This window comes from Elgaria multicarinata, chromosome 1 (genome assembly GCF_023053635.1).
Source record: "Elgaria multicarinata webbii isolate HBS135686 ecotype San Diego chromosome 1, rElgMul1.1.pri, whole genome shotgun sequence".
Classification (NCBI taxonomy): domain Eukaryota; kingdom Metazoa; phylum Chordata; class Lepidosauria; order Squamata; family Anguidae; genus Elgaria; species Elgaria multicarinata.
Window position 1 is genome coordinate 98,557,415 of NC_086171.1, and position 18,154 is coordinate 98,575,568.

Below are 18,154 nucleotides of genomic sequence, written 5' to 3' on the forward strand. Positions count from 1 at the left end.
AGAGGAAGTGGATGCTATGGAGACATAAGGAAGAGATTATCTAGATATCTTCATATCAGAAAGCCTTCTCTATCGACAACTTCTCCATCTGCAAGTGCTTTTAAGTGGCACCTGAGCAGTTTCTAAGAATCAGGGCTTTCAAAACTCAGCAACCTGCCATTCATTGAAACCTGACTAAACTACATCTACCCAATACTTAACTAATATCAGGCAAGCAAACCACCTGCCCATTGTCTTCTCAAAGGTAAATATGTTGTGTCCTCTCAAAGGCAAAGAGGAGAAAAAATGCCACAAAATTGTTAGCTTCATAGCTAACTGGAATGCAAGCCCTGAAGCCAAGGCAACCATGGCTAAATTCACACATTCCTTGCTTGGGACTACAGTAGAGACATTGGTAACAATTCATGCTGTAACGTTTTGTATTCTGTGCTTTAGAGAAGAACACATGCAAGAATGCCCACTGGCTACAGTCTGCCCCTCCTGATTTTTAATAACAACAACAACAACAACAACAACAACAACAGCAACAATAATAATATTAAATGTTCAAAATACTGTTTTTGTATCTTGGAGCTCAGACCCCACCTCTGCCTTTTACTTAGGTTCTTGGGGAAATTACTTTTTTATTCTCACCTTTTTGGCTTCTGAGAAATGAATGTTCTGTGACTGTCCATGCCCACCATGGCAGCCATTTTGTGAGAGGACCTATGAAACGCAAAATTCCAGATGTGTCCACTGACCCCAAAAGCTTTGGGTCCTTTAATTCTGCCCTGGTGCAAGCAGTTACCTCATTCATTGTGTTAGGGAAATTCCCCTAACCTGGTAGGGAAGGGACGACTGCACAACCAGTCCAGAAACAGAGATTCTTTATTTTCTAATTATTTTATTTATTTTCCAACAGTGTTAGACAAATAGCCTTGTTCTCTCTTCCTAGGGGTGGATCCCATAGGAAGGCACAGACCTCCAAAGAGGTTATAAGAGATTTATTGAAAGTTGCAACTTTGGTGCGAAGGGCAATAAAAGCAGTTCGGACCCTGTTTACAGATAGTAAAACATTTTTATACTTCTAGCTAGTATCCCCCTTCCCCCCCCCTCCCAACTCCTCCTCTTTGTTTCATCAAGAGGCGGGCTGGAGTTGGTTTGAGCTAGGTGCTTTTTACTAATTGGATTGATTAATTGCTATGACATAGTCTCTAATATAATACAACATTGGAATGCTTGCTTGTTAGCAGCTCTAGATAAGGTACTAGGCTACATCCTGTTCCTTTGAAGTGCATTCTGCTTAACTTGGCTCCAACTACTTTAAAGATGCAGCTAAGAGAAAAACAGCAGAAGGTTACAAATAGGGCATACCCATCATGCACAGCAATCATTTCCAAAATGGAGTCACTTTTGCTAACAACAGCAACATCTAAACAAGCATCACACATAATACATACACAGACATTGTACATACCCACAAAACTACGTATAACAACTACAATTACTAAAAAACATTTAAGGGTGAGGTTAGGATATATATTTCTTCCATCCTCTCCATGCCTGAAATGCCCCTTCCACCTAAGTTACAACCTTGAATTCACAGAATTTGTTTTCCCTTCCCCCCTCTTAACCTAAAAACCACAAACAAATAAATCATTTTTCTCTGTCTCTTTCAAATAATCTATCAATGGTTTCCAGTCCAACATAAACGTGGCTGTTGACCTTTCTCTCATTATCGCTGTAAGTTTTGCCATTTCTGCCAGTTCTAACATCTTCAGCATCCACCCCTCGGTATTACTGGGTCTTCCCAGTTGTGTGCAAAAAGTAGTCTTGCTGCCATTACCATATATAATCTTGCTGCCATTACCATATATAAAAACAAAGTTCCCCCCTTCTCTTGAATTTGTTTATCCATTAATCCAAGTAAGAATGCTTCCGGTTTCATTTCTATATTTGTCTTTATTTTCTGTGTACACAGGAGAAAAGCCTCATACCTCGTACAAACCGATGGCAGAGACTCTTCAACCATCAGCCCCATCCACATACATTTATAACCTTCCAGAGCCCCTCCATGCGTTATACAAGAGTCCCTCCTCCCATCTTCTCATTGATTACATATTTTCTTCATTTTCTATAAACTAACCTTTCTACGAAAAACAATGTTTCATGTTATGGCAACTGTATGTAACTTCTTGTGCTTTTGATAAGACTTGGAGGTGCCTCTTTGTCTAGAAGAGATGGGACTTGCTTCCGGCTCCAAGGCCTTCTTTCTCTGATATGTTCTGCTATTGGGTGTGGGGCGAAGGGTTTAAGACAACCTTGGAGCCTTGAAACGTGCATGCTTTTGTACTTTTATTCACATTGGAGTAAGGGGCTTCAGGTGGGCTTTTCAGATTTCTTTATCAATTGTAAAACAGAATGTTGTTCTGGGCTTCCTGCTGTTTCTCTCTTGTGAGAAAAATCACATCATTGTCCAAAGGGCTCTTAGGTCTTGTGGCTGGCAATTCTTTTTAATCCACACATGTGCACTTTTCTTCTGGTTGAAGATACTCACCTTTTAGTCTGTAGTCTGGAAAGTGCAGGAGGAAGCAAGGACACATTCCCATAGTTGAAACCTGCACTATTATCCAAGCAAAGGGAGTTTTGTGTTTCAAGTTTCAAGTTTCTTGTTACCACCTAATACAAAAGAAACATGTGGGGGAGGAAGTTATTTGTTCTCCGCTACAAGCACCACAATTTTAAGAGTCCCCTGAGTTTTGTGGACTAGACTGCCTGCCAAGAGTGTATCAAACTCCACTGCCTAAAGCTTGAAATCGTATTACTTTAATGGTTATTTAAAATTGATTCCCTGCTTGTTAATATGAAATTTACTTTGCAAGGCGATTTGGATGTTTGAATGCTATTTTAAGGGAATGCAAGAGGCTTTGGGACTTTGAATTCTGTCAAAATGATCCTCATTTGGAATTAAAGCTCCCTTTAATTCTCTTTGCCTTGTTAGCACTTTGCAGGATAACCCTTCAGAAAACCCCAGACACAGCCTGGCAGGAAAAGCTGCCCCTTTGCCTCTAAACTCAGTAACCATCCTGAGTCAGCCCAAGAGCCATATATATTTTAGAGGAGTCTACCTATTACTGGAACTGAAATGGAATTTCACATAAATTTGAAATATAGCTAATTTTCAAAATTAGGTTTTTAGAAACATAGAATAGTAGAGTTGGAAGGGGCCTATAAGGCCATCGAGTTCAACCGCCTGCTCAATGTAGAGATGCACTTTAAAGCATACTTCACAGATGGCTGTCCAGCTGCCTCTAGTGTGGGATAGCCCATGACCTCCCTAGGTAATTCACTCCATTGTCGTACTGCTTTAAGTCAGGAAGCTTTTCCCGCTGTCCAGGCAGAATCTGGCTTCCTGTAACTTGAGCCTATTAGTCCATGTCCTGCACTCTGGGATGTTCAAGAAGAGATCCTGGCCTTCCTCTGAGTGACAACCTTTTAGGTATTTGAAGAGTGTTATCATGTCTCCCCTCTGTCTTCTCTTATCCAGGCTAAACATGCTCAGTTCTTTCAGTCTCTCCACATAGGGCTTTGTTTCCAGACCCCCGAGCATCTTCATTGCCCTCTTCTGAACTCCTTCCAGCTTGTCTGCGTCCTTATCAAAATGTGATGGCCAGAACTGAACACAGTACTCAAGATGAGGCCTAACCAGGGCCGAATAGAGGAGAAACAGTATCTCACATGATTTGGAAGTTATACTTCTATTAATGCATTTACTTTTTCTCAGCCACATCACACTGTTGGCTTGTGATCAACAACAATTCCAAGTTCCTTCTCATTTGTAGTATTGCTGAGCCAAGTATCCCCCATCTTGTAACTCTGCATTTAGTTTCTTTTTCCTAGTTGTAGAACTTGGCATTTATCCCTATTACATTTCATTCTGTTGTTTTCAGCCCAGCACTCCAACCTATCAAGACCATTTTGAAGTTTGTTTCTGTCTTCCAGGGTATTAGCTATCCAACTCAATTTTGTGTCATCTGCAAATTTGTTAAGCATTCCCTGAACCTCCTCATCCAAATTATTAATAAAAATGTTGAAGAGCACTGGGCCCAGGACTGAGCCCTGCGGTATTATTACGTCCCTCCAGTTTGAGAAGGTACCATTGAAAAGCACCCTTTGAGACCGATTCTGTAGCCAACTGTGGATCTATCTAATAGTTGTTCCATCTAGCCCACTTTTATCTAGTTTGTTAATCAGAATATCATGGGGCACTTTGTCAAAAGCTTTGCTAAAGTCAAGATATGTTATGCACACAGCATTCCCACAATCCACAAGGGAGGGTAATCGATCAAAAAATGAGATTGATTTCTTTATAATCTGCTCCAAAATATTCCCAGGGATGGATGTTAGAGTGAGGTACTGTTTCCTCTCTATTCGGCCCTGTTTAGGCCTCATCTAGAGTATTGTGTCCAGTTTTGGGCTCCACAATTCAAGAAGGACGCAGACAAGCTGGAGCATGTTCAGAAGAGGGCAACCAGGATGATTAGGGGTCTAGAAACAAAGCCCTATGAAGAGAGACTGAAAGAACTGGGCATGTTTAACCTGGAGAAGAGAAGATTGAGGGGAGACATGATAGCACTCTTCAAATACTTAAAATGTTGTCACACAAAGGAGGGCCAGGATCTCTTCTCAATCATCCCAGAGTGCAGGACACAGACTAATGAGCTCAAGTTACAGGAAGCCAGATTCTGGCTGGACATCAGGAAAAACTTCCTGACTGTTAGAGCAGTACAACAATGGAACCAGTTACCTAGAGAGGTTGTGGGCTCTCCCACACTAGAGGCATTCAAGAGGCAGCTGGACAACCATCTGTCAGCTATGCTTTAAGGTGGATTCCTGCATTTAGCTGGGGGTTGGACTCGATGGCCTTATAGGCCCCTTCCAACTCTACTATTCTATGATTCTATGATTGATCTCTAGTTCCCAGGTTCCTTCTTTCCCCCTTTTTGAAGATAGGGACAATGTTAGCTCTCCTGCCGTCATCGGAACTTCACCCGTCTTCCATGATTTTGCAAAGATAATAGACAATGGTTCTGAGAGTTCTTCTGCTAGCTCCGTTATTACTCTAGGATGCAGTTCATTGGGCCCTAGAGGTTTGAACTCATTCAAAGATATTAGGTGATCCTTGGTTTATCTATCTCAAACTGCAATCCTGCCCCTTCAGCTTGTACTTCACTTTTTCCAGGTGGGTCATAGACCCGCTTTTGGGAGAAGACTGAGCCAAAGTAGGAATTGAGTACTTTGGCCTTTTCTTTGTCATCTGTTAACAATTTGCCATCCTCATTAAGCAGTTGAACTACCATTTCTTTCATCTGTCTGTTGCTATTCATGTACCTGAAGAAAGCCTTTTTATTGCTTTTAGCATCCCTCGCTAGTCTCAGCTCATTGTCAGCTTTAGCCTTCCTGACGCCATTTCGGCACTTCTGCGCCACTTGTCTGTACTCTTCTTTTGTAGCCTGGCCTTCCTTCCACTTCCTATATGTATCCCTTTTTGTTTTCAGGTCATCTCTAAGCTTTTTGTGGAGCCACATTGGTTTCCTCTGTTGTCTTCTATCTTTTCTCCTTGTTGGAATTGTTTGTAGCTGTGCCTTTAAAATTTCCTTTTTTAAATACTTCCACCCATCCTGCACTCCTTATAATAATTATAATACATTTATTTCTTACCCGCCTCTCCATTTTGATCGAGGCGGGGAACAGCAATAAGTGATAAAATACATAAAACTGAATTAAAACATAATATACATTGTTAAAAACACCCTAAAAAACATCCTAAAAATATTCTAAAAACATCTTAAAGTTCCACTGAATAGGACCTTACTTGAGTTTATTAAAACCAGCCCTCCTAAAATCCAGAGTACGTGTACGGCTACACTCAGCTTTTGCTTTATTTGTTTATTTATTTATTTATTACATTTTTATACTGCCCAGTAGCCAAAGCTCTTTGGGCAGTTCACAAAAATTAAAACTACAATGTACTAATCAACAATATCACAATAATATTCAAAAATATACTAAATACAAGTTTACAGCAAAACAGAACAGATAAGAAAAAATAACTTGGTCAGAACAGCGTTTCTCCCTCTGAAGCAGCACCTCCCGAACTTTATCTCCAGCCTTGCTTTGAAAGTCTCCAGGTGGTGGTGGGGAGCAGATGGAATAGCTCACCCTTGATGGAACAGCGTTTCTCCCCCTAAAGCAGCGCCTCCAAAACTTTAAAATCAAGAATTCAAGTATGATGTGGTCACTTTCCTCCAGAGTTCCTGCAACTGGTATTCCTTTATCCTCTAAGTCATCCCTATTGGTCAGCATCAAGTCAAGGATAGATGACCCTCTAGTTCCTCCCTCCACTTTCTTGTATCACCCACACAAGTCAGGAATTTCTTGGAAGGGGCACCTTTGGCAGAGTTTGTCTCCCAATAGATATTGGGGTAATTGAAATCCCCCATCACTACTACTTCCTTGAAACTCTGGCAATTTGCTTTTCAAATGTTTCATCCTTGACTTCTCCTTGATTGGGTGGCTAGTAGTAGACTCTGGCTATCATGCTCCTTTTATTCCTTGCCCATTTATTTTAATCCAGATGCTCTTGATGGGGCTCCCAGGCTCATCCTCCTGTATTTCTGTGCAGGGATAAGTATTTTTTACATTTGAGCCACTATTAGTTAGTTAGGCCCATTTATTTTAGCTCAGTTTAAGTACACAACTCCGTGTTGGAGTGAGGCCTTGGATTCTGGGAAGGCAATTCCCACATATAAAACAGAGATTTAAGAACATTTCATTATAAAACTAGTTATACAAGCTATGTATCTTGAGGATCTCACAATCCACCTTCAAATTAGTAATTAGTGCCTCATTGGGAACAAAGACTCTAAATCCTACACTTCCAGTTTATCTTATTTATTTATGTATTTATTTTATATCCTGCTTTTCCAATAAAAATAGTGAGATGGCTAACAATAAAATGCAGATTAAAAAAAACAAAGTTATGTTTAAAACATTACAAACAAAAAGCATTACAAGCATCCAAATCACTAAACTAAGAACAAAGGGGGAAAGTGCCGGGAGACCCCCTTCCTGCCGTGCTTCCAGAAGTCATGGTGCCGAGGTACAGAGTCAAACAGAAGCTTCCAGCACACATTATATAATCCGCATACCTGAATATTATAACCCAGAATAGCAGCCTCGTGGACAGTTCAGGTGTACACAGCGTGTTGGTGGTTGATCTGATCTGGATACTGGGGGGGGGGAGCTATTCTGGGGATAACAAAGATCTAAGGCAGCTCAGCTTCCTTTAACCTCAGTATCTGTCCCAAGAAAGCTGCAGAAGTCACTGTATAACTCCAGTCTGCCTCCCTGCAGCCATCTAATGCTAAGCCAAAGAATTATTATTATTATTATTATTATTATTATTATTATTATTATTATTATTTGCATTTTTATACCTCCCAATAGCCAAAGCTCCTTGGGCGGTTCACAAAAATCACAGTTGCCCTCTCCAGGAGACCTGGGGAGTGCTCTGAAGCTCTAAGAGCCCTGGGGCAGTGAGGCAGCATGTAACAGTGGTGGTTCTAGCCTGAGGGTTCAAAGAGTCTGGCTACCCACCCACCTCTCCACCCTACAATTGGGTGCAATTTGAGCTCTGCATGCTACAAGAGCCGGAGGAAAAGGGTGGCCAATTGGGACATTGGTGCAGAATGAATGCCCACCGCCCCTGCCCTGGAACTTGTGGAATGGCAGTCCCAGTCTCCACAGTTGGAGCCTGCAACAAGAGGCAGTGGGAATCAGAGAGGGAAGGAGCTATGAACCACTAATTACTAGGCATGTGTTCCGCTCTGATTAGAAGCGTAGAAGCAGGAGCAAATTGGCCTGCTCCGCCTTGCCCAGAGGCGGAGTAGAAGCAGACCGCGGACCCCTAGAAGCAAGGCGAAGAGAAGCGGCCATTTTCGGAGCGCTCCGGTTTCTGCGGTCCGCTCCGATCGCCATCTTGAAACATTTCGCCCATAGGATTGCATTGCGGAAAAGAAAGGGGGATAACTGTGTTGTTTTTGATGCTACCTTTCTGAAAATTCTTGTGCTTAGAGAGTCGTGGATGGGGGTCATTTTGAGCCTACTCACAGCTCTCTGCGTGCTGCGGTTTGCGTGCTATTTTTTTTTTAAAAAAATGGGTAAACAAATAGGGACAGCGAGCAAAACGGCGTTTTTTTTTTTGTTTTTTTTTGAAGCAATGACAGGCACATTCAACTCCCAATCCTGATGAGAATTGATCACCTCATGAAGCATCCTCCAATCCCAGCGTTCGGGGGAGGGGACTAAGGCAGAGGCACCCTCAGAGCTTTGAGCTCATAACGTCTTGTGGGTTTTGGCGTTCGTGGAGAGAGGAGCTACTTTAGTTAGTTGCTGCTGCTGTGTTTGGAGATAGATTAGGATTTAGCTTGACGTGTGTGTGTGTGTTTGTTTGCTTCTTTCTGACTTTTAGCTTAGTTTGCTCTGTGTTTTTCCCTTACTTTGATTTAATATAAACTTTATTTTTAAATTTTGGAGTGTGTGTTTGGTTGGTTGGTTGGTTGTCCCCCCTCCCCTCTCTTAAAGCCTGACTGTGTGTCATCTTCCTTCTTCCTTCTATATACAAAAAAATACAAAAAAAAATTATTCTCTATTTCTTCTGTTACTTGGACTGTGTTATGTATGACTGTGTTATTGTGTGAGTGTGCAACAGCCACAGATCGAGCATTTCAAATCCTGTTTGGGCAAAGCATACACACACGTCTTGTCCCATTTCCCTACATATATTATATTCTTATACATATTATTAACATTAATATTATATTCTTATACATATTATTAGTAGTATTAGTATAATATCATCATGAGAAGAGGGAGCAGGCGCATGTCTGTGTCGGGGCGTGCTGAAAGCAGCAAGGCTCAGGCTGGCACCAGCAGTAAGCAGCAGGCTGCCTCTCCTGCTGTGAAAATCAAACGGGCAACTCCTTGGCTGGCTGCTCCGCAACAGAAGCAGGAGAAGGAGCAGGCAGAGGCAGTCTCTTCTGCAACTTGTGCCCAGCGTTCTCTTTTTGAGGGTGGGAATGGGAAAAGTGCCCCTTTGCAAGAGGCAGGTGGCAGCAGTGCCATTAGAGGAGGAGGAGGAGTATCCCCAACTCCTTCATTATCGTTTGAGCCCATGAGCCCGCTGATGGACCTGTCCCCAGACCTCCTAGACGAGGTTCTTCTCAGCACAGTGGAGGGGCAGGAGGAGGAGGAGGAGGCGGTGGGTGCTGAGGAGGAGCAGCAGCAGGCTGGGGCTCTCTCCCCAGTGTCATCCCACACCTCTTCCGCTGCAACCCCTGTTTCTGTGGCAACACCAGAGAGCTCAGGCGGGCAATTGGTGTCACCACGGAAGCGAAAGACAAGTATAGTGTGGGACCACTTTGAGGTGGGAGCGGATCCTTGCTTTGCTGTCTGTCACCACTGCAAACTCACCCTAAGCAGGGGTTCATCTACAGGGCATTATGGAACCAGCAGCATGAAGATGCATCTTCAGAGGCAGCACCAGTCGATCTTGCTGGGGAAAGAGATGGGCAAGGCGACTGGTTCCAGGGGAAAGCCGAAGGCTGCTGCTGCTGCTGCTGGCACTGCCACTGCCACTCTAAGCTCTCCATCTCTCATCCCCACAATGGTTAGGCAGGCAACCCTGCAGGACATGGGGTGGGGGAAGTATGGACCCACAAGATGGCGTTTTCCAATGCCCACCCAGATCACCACCTGCATCGGTGAGATGGTGGCGTTGGACGACCAGCCATTCAGCCTCGTCGACAACGCAGGCTTCAAGAGGCTGATGGCGCTTGTGGTGCCATACTATAAGCTGCCATGTCGCACCACCCTGAGCAGGCGGGTGGTGCCTTCCCTGTACCGTTCTTGCAGGGAGTTAGTGCTGGGTCGTCTGTGCCAGGCAGAGGCACGGATGGTGCACTTCACCTCAGACATTTGGTCCAGCGAGGGCGGAGTGCACGCTTACCTGTCCCTGACGGCTCACTGGTGGGCAGGCGTGGGGCAGGAAGCATCATCCAGCACTAGAGGGACTGGCAAGGAGGGCTACTGCTGGGCCCTCCTCCACACGCAAGTGATGGACCAGTTCCACACGGCAGGGGAGATTACGGAGGCCATGAACTGTATGGTGGATGGGTGGCTAGCTGGGCAGAAGGTCATCCGCGGTTACATGGTCATGGACGGGGGAGCCAACATGGTGAAGGCGGTGCGCGACGGCGGATTTGAGGGCGTCCGCTGCATCGCGCACGTCTTGAACCTGGTGGTGAGGGATGGCCTTGGGATGGGCAGCAAGGCCAACCTCGGTCCCCTGTCCGGGATCCGTAACCTCCTGGAGAGCTGCAGAAAGGTGGCAGGGCATTTCCACCACAGCGTCAAGGGCAGTCGCTTGCTGCGGGAGAAGCAGGAGGAGTTGAATCTCCCGCAGCACAGGCTAGTGCAAGACGTGGTGACACGCTGGAACTCCACCTACCTGATGCTGGAGCGTATGATGGAGCAACAGCGTGCCATCCATGACTTGTTCAGGGTCAGGGACATGGGCGTCCACCCAGCCCTTGGCAAGCAGCAGTGGGACGCCATGTCCCAGCTGGTGGCGGTCCTCAAGCCGTTCCTTAAGGCCACCGAGACCCTGAGCACTAGCTCTGCCCTCCTCAGCCGGGTGATCCCTGTATGCAGGCATCTCCAGAAACAGATGGGTGAGTTTCTGGAGTACAAGGATCCCGTCACCGGCAGGTGCTTCAAGCCCGAGGTATGCGAAGCGGTGACTAGGCTGAGGGACGGCCTGACGCGGAGGCTGGAGCCCATCCAAACAGACAGGGTCCACATGTTGGCAGCCATGTGCGACCCTCGTGTGAAGGATGGGCTTTGTGGGCCAAATAGCAGGCAGCACTGGGTGGAAATGCTGGTGGGCGAAGTGCGGGCGGCACGGACCAAGAGGGTGGGGCAGAGTGAGGCAGAGGATCAGGCCACCACTCCTTGCAGCGTCAGCACCAGCAGCCCCAGCAGCAGCCTCACCTGCATCCCTCCCAGCAGCAGCACAGGCCAGGGGTATTGGGCTGAGGCTCTGCACGCCGTGGTTGGGCAGAGACCCTCCCCAGCCACCGGCCAGGATGACGCTGCAACCGCCGTGCAGCGTTACCTGGCAGAGCCCATGGAGGAGTGCACCATGGACCCCCTGGCCTACTGGTCATCCCGCCGCCAGATTTGGCTGGACCTGATGCGGGTGGCCATGGATCGACTCAGCTGCCCACCCACCAGTGTTCCAAGCGAGAGGGTCTTCTCTATGGCGTGCGACATAGTGACCCCTCACCGCTCTAGCTTGGAGCCGGACTTGGTGGAGCAGCTGGTCTTTCTCAAGGGCAATCTGCCCCTGCTGGGATACCCCACCCTCAAGCCCTCGTGGGAGTGACAGGCAGGCTCCCCTCCCTTTAATTCCACCCCTCCTTCGGTTGGCAGGCAGACTACAGTTCAGGCAGGCAGGCAGGCAGGCTTTTTCTTCTTCTTCTTCTTCTTCTTCTTCTTCTTCTTATTTATTATTATTATTATTATTATTATTATTATTATTATTATTATGTGGCTGTGTTTCAGTTCACAACATCAACTCTGAATCATTCGATTCGTCTCTCTCAGTAAGGTCATGCCTTCTTCGCCTTACATACAGGCAGGCAGGCTGTAGTCCTTCTACAATTCAGTTCACTCGGTCAAATTCAGGCTATCTCTTCCTTACTACCACAGTAGACGACATAGCAGGCACTGCCAGGCTGAATCTTCCCCAGAATACTTCCTGCCTGGTGGGCATCATGAGCCTCTACAAAAGCTGTAGGCAGAGTTTGTCACCGTCCGTCCGTGTGTGTGTGTGTGTGTGACTATGTGAGGGCAAAGCACCACACTCGATTTCATTTCATTTCTGTGGCGTCTGGTACAGCTTAGTAAACTCATCCAGATAGTTTTCCACCCAGTTCCAAAAGACTCCATGATTGACTGCATGTGTTTGGGTGAGGTGCAAGCAGGGGGCAAGGCAATGCCTGGCACCACCACCACTAGCCAGGCTGCCTCTCTCCAGCAGTCCACGGGTTGCCCTTTGGAGTGCCCTGGCAGTGGAAGACGTACTCCCTGATCCAGAAGTATGGTTTTGAGAAGCAAGCTGTCACTTCAACTCATGAGCCTCTGTGCAAAAGCTGTCATTGTGTGTGTGGTTGTGAGTGTTACTGCAGCTGCCTGTCTCGCTGCGAAAATGAAACAGGAGAGTCCTCGCCTTTGAGAAGCAACCTTTCACTTCAACTCATGGAAGTCATTGACTTCAGCAAAGCCACTACTGTAGAGGCTGTGGTCCTCCAGGATGTGGGTGACTCGATCAGTGTGCTGATTTTGAGAAGCAACCTTTCACTGAAACTCATTCACTTCCCCAATTGAGGGAGGTTAAACTCCAGCAGTCCACGGGTCGCCCTTTGGAGAGCTCAGGGATCAAGTGGACTACTCGACCAGGCTGCTGATTTTGAGAAGCAAGCTGTCACTTAAACTCATGGAGTTCCTCTCTGAGAAAAAGCTGAGCTCCAGTAATGCACCGGTCGTCCGTGGGACAGCCAATTAGTGCGTACAGACAGTTAAAGTTTTCTGAGAAGTGAGCTGTCACTTCACTTCTTCTTGAAGCTCTGAACAGCCACTATGGTGGATGCTCTCTTCTCTCTCCTCAGTCTCATCCCACCCCTCTTCCTCTTCCGCTGTAACCCCTCTTTGAGAAGCAAGCTGTCACTTCAACTCATGGACTTCCCCTCTGAGAAAAAGCTAAGCTCCAGTAAGGCACCGGTCGTCCATGGGACAGCTCTCGTAGGAGAAGCTGCAGTGCATACGCACCAGTGCCATGGCTTTGAGAAGCCGAAACCTGTCCCAGCCACCGGGAACAGGAGGAAAACTCCAGCAGTCCACGGGTTGCCCTTTGGAAGGTTCTGGTTGAGGCTTGGTTTTTCCATGTCATCCGACATCCAGCAGCAACGTTAATGCTCCAAGCCTGCACACAAATCTTCCACACTCAAAGTAACTGCTTCAATAACTACTAGCTCCTTTTTGCCCGCCTGCCTGCCTTCCTGCCTGCCCATGCCCGCCTACCTGGGAGCCATCCTTGTGAGGTAGCTGGATCTGCTGGGACTCACTCCCCCAGAGATCTATGGCATACCTGTGCAAGGTACCAGCTCCTTTGTGCCCACCGGCCCATGCCTGCCCGCCCGCCTGCCTGCCTGCCTGCCTGCCCATGCCCGCCTGCCTGGGAGCCATCCTTGTGAGGTAGCTGGATCTGCTGGGACTCACTCCCCCAGAGTTCTATGGCATACCTGTGCAAGGTACCAGCTCCTTTGTGCCCACCGGCCCATGCCTGCCTGCCTGTCTGCCCATGCCCGCCTGCCTGGGAGCCATCCTTGTGAGGTAGCTGGATCTGCTGGGACTCACTCCCCCAGAGATCTATGACATACCTGTGCAAGGTACCAGCTCCTTTGTGCCCACCGGCCCATGCCTGCCCGCCCGCCTGCCTGCCTGCCTGCCTGCCCATCCCCGCCTGCCTGGGAGCCATCCTTGTGAGGTAGCTGGATCTGCTGGGACTCACTCCCCCAGAGTTCTATGGCATACCTGTGCAAGGTACCAGCTCCTTTGTGCCCACCGGCCCATGCCTGCCCACCCGCCTGCCTGCCCGCCCGCCTGCCTGCCTGCCTGCCTGCCCATGCCCGCCTGCCTGGGAGCCGTCCTTGTGAGGTAGCTGGATCTGCTGGGACTCACTCCCCAATTGAGGGAGGTTAACTCCAGCAGTCCACGGGTCGCCCTTTGGAGAGCTCAGGGATCAAATGGACTACTCGACTAGTCTGCTGATTTTGAGAAGCAAGCTGTCACTTCAACTCATTGACTTCCCCTATGTGCGCAAGCTAAGCTCCAGCAGTCGACCGATCGCCCGTAGCACAGCCACTTAGTGCGTACGGACAGTTTAAGTTTTGTGAGAAGTGAGCTCTCACTTCAACTCATGACAGTCATTGACTTCACCACAGCCACTTCGCGGTGGATGCTGTGTTCCTCCAGGATGTGGGTGAGGATTAGTCGCAGCAGCTGGTCGAGCTTCTCTCCCCAGTCTCGTCTCACCCCTCTTCTGCTGTAACCCCTCTTTGAGAAGCAACCTCTCACTTCAACTCAATGACTTCCGCTGTTTGAAGGAGCTAGCTGCATATGGAGCAATTAAAGTGATCTGAGAAGTGATCATAAATTCCCCAAAAATCAGGGGATGATGGGATTGCCTTGAAACTTGGCATCCATGTGGACACATGCATAAGCTATCATGGTGCTGAGTTTGAGGTTTCTAACGTGAAAATTGACATAGTTGTAGAATGGGACAATTTGGAGTGAGTTAAGCCCTGCCAAAAATCAGGGGATGATGGGATTGCCTTGAGTCTGGGCATCCATATGGACACATGGATAAGCTTTCATGGTGCCAAGTTTGAGGTTTCTAAAATGCAAATTGACGGAGCTATTGAAAGGGGTGTGAATCGGGTGCCTGATTTTCAAAAATTCCCCCCAAATTAGGGGATGATGGGATTGCCTTGAAACTTGGTGTCCATGTGGACACATGGATAAGCTATCATAGTGCCGAGTTTGAGGTTTCTAACACACAAATTGACGGAGCTATCGAAAGGGGTGTGAATTAGGGTTATGGGTGGTGCTTTAGAGGTTAGAGCCCTGCCAAAAATCAGGGGATGATGGGACTGCCTTGAGTCGTGGCATGCATGTGTATCCCTGGATAAGCTATCATGGTGGCGAGTTTGAGGTTTTTAACGTGCAAATTGATGGAGCTATCGAAAGGGGTGTGAATGGGGTGCCCGATTTTCAAAAATTCCCCCAAAATCAGGGGATGATGGGATTCCCTTGAAACTTGGCGTGTGTGTGTATACGTCCATGAGGTATCATGGTACCAAACTTGAGGTTTTTAACTTTAACAGAAAAAAAGTTGTATACTTTTTTTGCTTTCAATGCAACCCTATGGGGGGGAAAACGGAGCTCCGATTTGGATCCGGAGCTCCGCAGTGGAGCGGAGCAGACGTAGGCGGAGCGGGGGCAGAGCGAAGCAGCCCAATCTGCAAAATGCGGATCTGGAAGAGAAGCGGAGCGGGGGGGGGTCCGTGCACACCCCTACTAATTACTGATCTCTCCCACCCACCCCTGCTTTAATTGCAAATTGCAGGGTGACAATATTGCACCAGCTGCTGCTGTTGCTGCACTACAAGCTGCAGATCAGGAGGACAAGGAAGGAACTCCTGGCCAGCTGCTTCATTTTGAGAAACGTGCATTGAGCTTCGCTCGCTTGCAGAAGGCTTCCCAGGGGGCTCAATGCACCCTCAACCGGACTCCCCCTTTCCCAAGATAATTGAGTTCTGAGTCATCGTGAGGAGCGCCCCCTGGAGGATCAAGGCTGCTGAATTGGCTGCTGCTCCAATCGGAGCTGGAGACCTTGTGGGTGAGCTGAAGGAGTGACAGCTTCTGTGCCTGAGCAGCTTCAGAGCCAGCCATGTTTCTTGGAGGACAGCAGGCTGGATTGGTAGTTGTTTCCTCCAGAGCAGGGGAGGGAGGAAGAGGCAGAGACAAAGAGAGAGAGCGAGAGAGCAGCAAAGACAGGGAGACCTGCTTTTATCTCTGATTCTCAGATGGGAGATAGCAGTTGGGGACGGGGGACGGGCCAAGACATTTTGCTGCTTGAATCAGAGCAGCAAATGGTGCCCTTATCCACCCACATCAATGTGAATAGTATCCAAAGCCTGTCAAGTTATTTTGGTATATGAGGCATAAAATCCCACAAGCCGCTTTCCCTATCCCTAGCAGTAGAAATACAACAAGAACTAGGTAACTAATCACCAGATAGAAAGCTCCCTGCTGCAGAGAGAATGCTGACTATGGTGATAGGAGGGGCAGGCCACTCCCCCTTTCACCACTGGTACCCTATTCCAACCTTCCCCAGCTTGGTGCCTTCCAGATGTTTTGAACTACATCATCCAGTACTCCTGATAATTGGCCATGCTTACTGGGGTTGACAGGAATTGCAGTCCCAAATATCTGGAGGGCACCAGGTTGGGGAAGGCTATCTTATGAGTGATGTGTGACTAGGGCTTTTAAGGAATACCAGTATGAAACTACAATGATGGTCATGGAATTTGCAAGAGATTAATATGCAGATTGAAATTGTTGCAGAAAGAAGGAATGTTGTTGCAGAGGCTCTATCAAGAAAGGAGGAAGAGGAACTAAGTAGCAAAGCAACATCCTCTGCATTCTCTATACACTGAACCATGGATAAAAGATCTGTGTTCTCCATGGAAAGATCAGTGTTCTCCATGGAAAGAAGGAAAGAAGGAAGGGAAAATGTGCCAAAATGGAAGACTGCTCAATAGGTGTGTGTGTGTGTGTGTGTGTGTGTGTGTGTGTGTGTGTGTGTAATTACATAAACACACATGGTAGGGTGGCAGAGATCATGGGTAGGCAGAAGGTAGATATTCAGATGTTTTGGACTTCAACTCCCAGAAGCTCCTGCCAGTTTGCCAATGGTCAGCAATGCTGGGGGTTGAAATTCAAACATCTGTAGATCTATATTCTGCTCACTATGACAGATGTTCCAGCAATAGCCCAAGTTTGAGGAGTTGGGCATCCCTAAGGAGGTATAGATGGAATCAAGGCCCTTGGAGCACCCTGCTCCCTACCCTTTATAATGGGACATGAGCCAACGTCATAGGGGACTTGCGGTGAATACGTGCCTAGGGCATCAGGTAAGACAACTGGCAGAAATCGAGGGGGGCTGCCAGGTGAAAGCTCCACTGCTCTTGCTGCATAGATAAGTAAGTTGACAGCTTTGGCCATGGACGGAATGGAGCCAATTACTGCCCAAGCCTCAGCATTCTGCAGCCAGGCTCCCCCATCAGCCTTCAACGTGGTCTGAGCGGCTGCTCGCTGTGCTCTTAGCATCCCTGATGGATTCCTTGTCAATGATTATTCAATTTCCAGCTTGACCTTTCGATTCTAAATAACATGGCAATATCAGTGTGGCCCAGCCTGCAGCTCCAGCGTGAAATTAACTGTATCAGCCGTTCACAGGAGACCTGTGAAACCCCAGTGGGAACTGAGCTCAGCCAGCTTTTCTAAGCTGCTACAGGAATTATCTCCTCCTTCTGCAGCCCTTCTAATGTTCGTCTAAATATCACTGCGCTCCCAGCTGTTTAATTCTAATAAATACTCATCTATTCTCCAAACAGACAAATGTTAGGTCTCAGGTGGGGTTTGAGCTAGTCTGCAGGCAGAAGGGGGGGAATAAAAGGGAAAATAGCAGCTGCTAGCACCAAGTGCTGCGTTCCAATTCAAGGAAACAGTGATGTGTGTCTGTGCGTGTGCGCACACGTGTGTGCATGCGTGCATGTTGGTGTGTGTGTGTGTGTGTGTGTGAGAGAGAGAGAGAGAGAGAGAATTTACTGCAAAGAGTTGGAGATGGCAAAGCAGATGACTATTTATTTGGAGCTTTTAGAGTTGAGCATTGAAGGACGTGATTAGCATGACCTCTGAGCATCAGCAAATGCAGGATATAGCCACCACTGCAGAATTCAGTTTTTAACCTACACGGGATGCAATGAATATACCCATAACTTTCCACTCATTGGGGCTACTCACATGTAACAGCTGCAAATAATGGGTTAATTAACGGATGATTTGCCATGGTGTGTGCCAGGTGCATTCCAAATTACTAATGGTAGGTTAACTGTGGATAACCTATGATTAACCTACTGGCTGAGTTTGGACGACATGCTAATCAACCGGGGCGGGGGTGGGGGGTAATAGGGACAAAATGGAAAACAACCGTTGATTAGCATGTCAGCCGACCTCAGCCATAGTGCCATAGAGTCTGGTTTCCAACATTATGCAGCAACACCCAATTGGCCTGATCAGGGGCTGAATATTAAAAATGGCTGCAGCATAAGGTTAATTAACCCCCAATTTGCTGCTGTTACATGCGAACTGGATCAATAAGTCAGAATTTCATTTTGCTGTTGTGGGTAAATGTCCTGAACAAGAC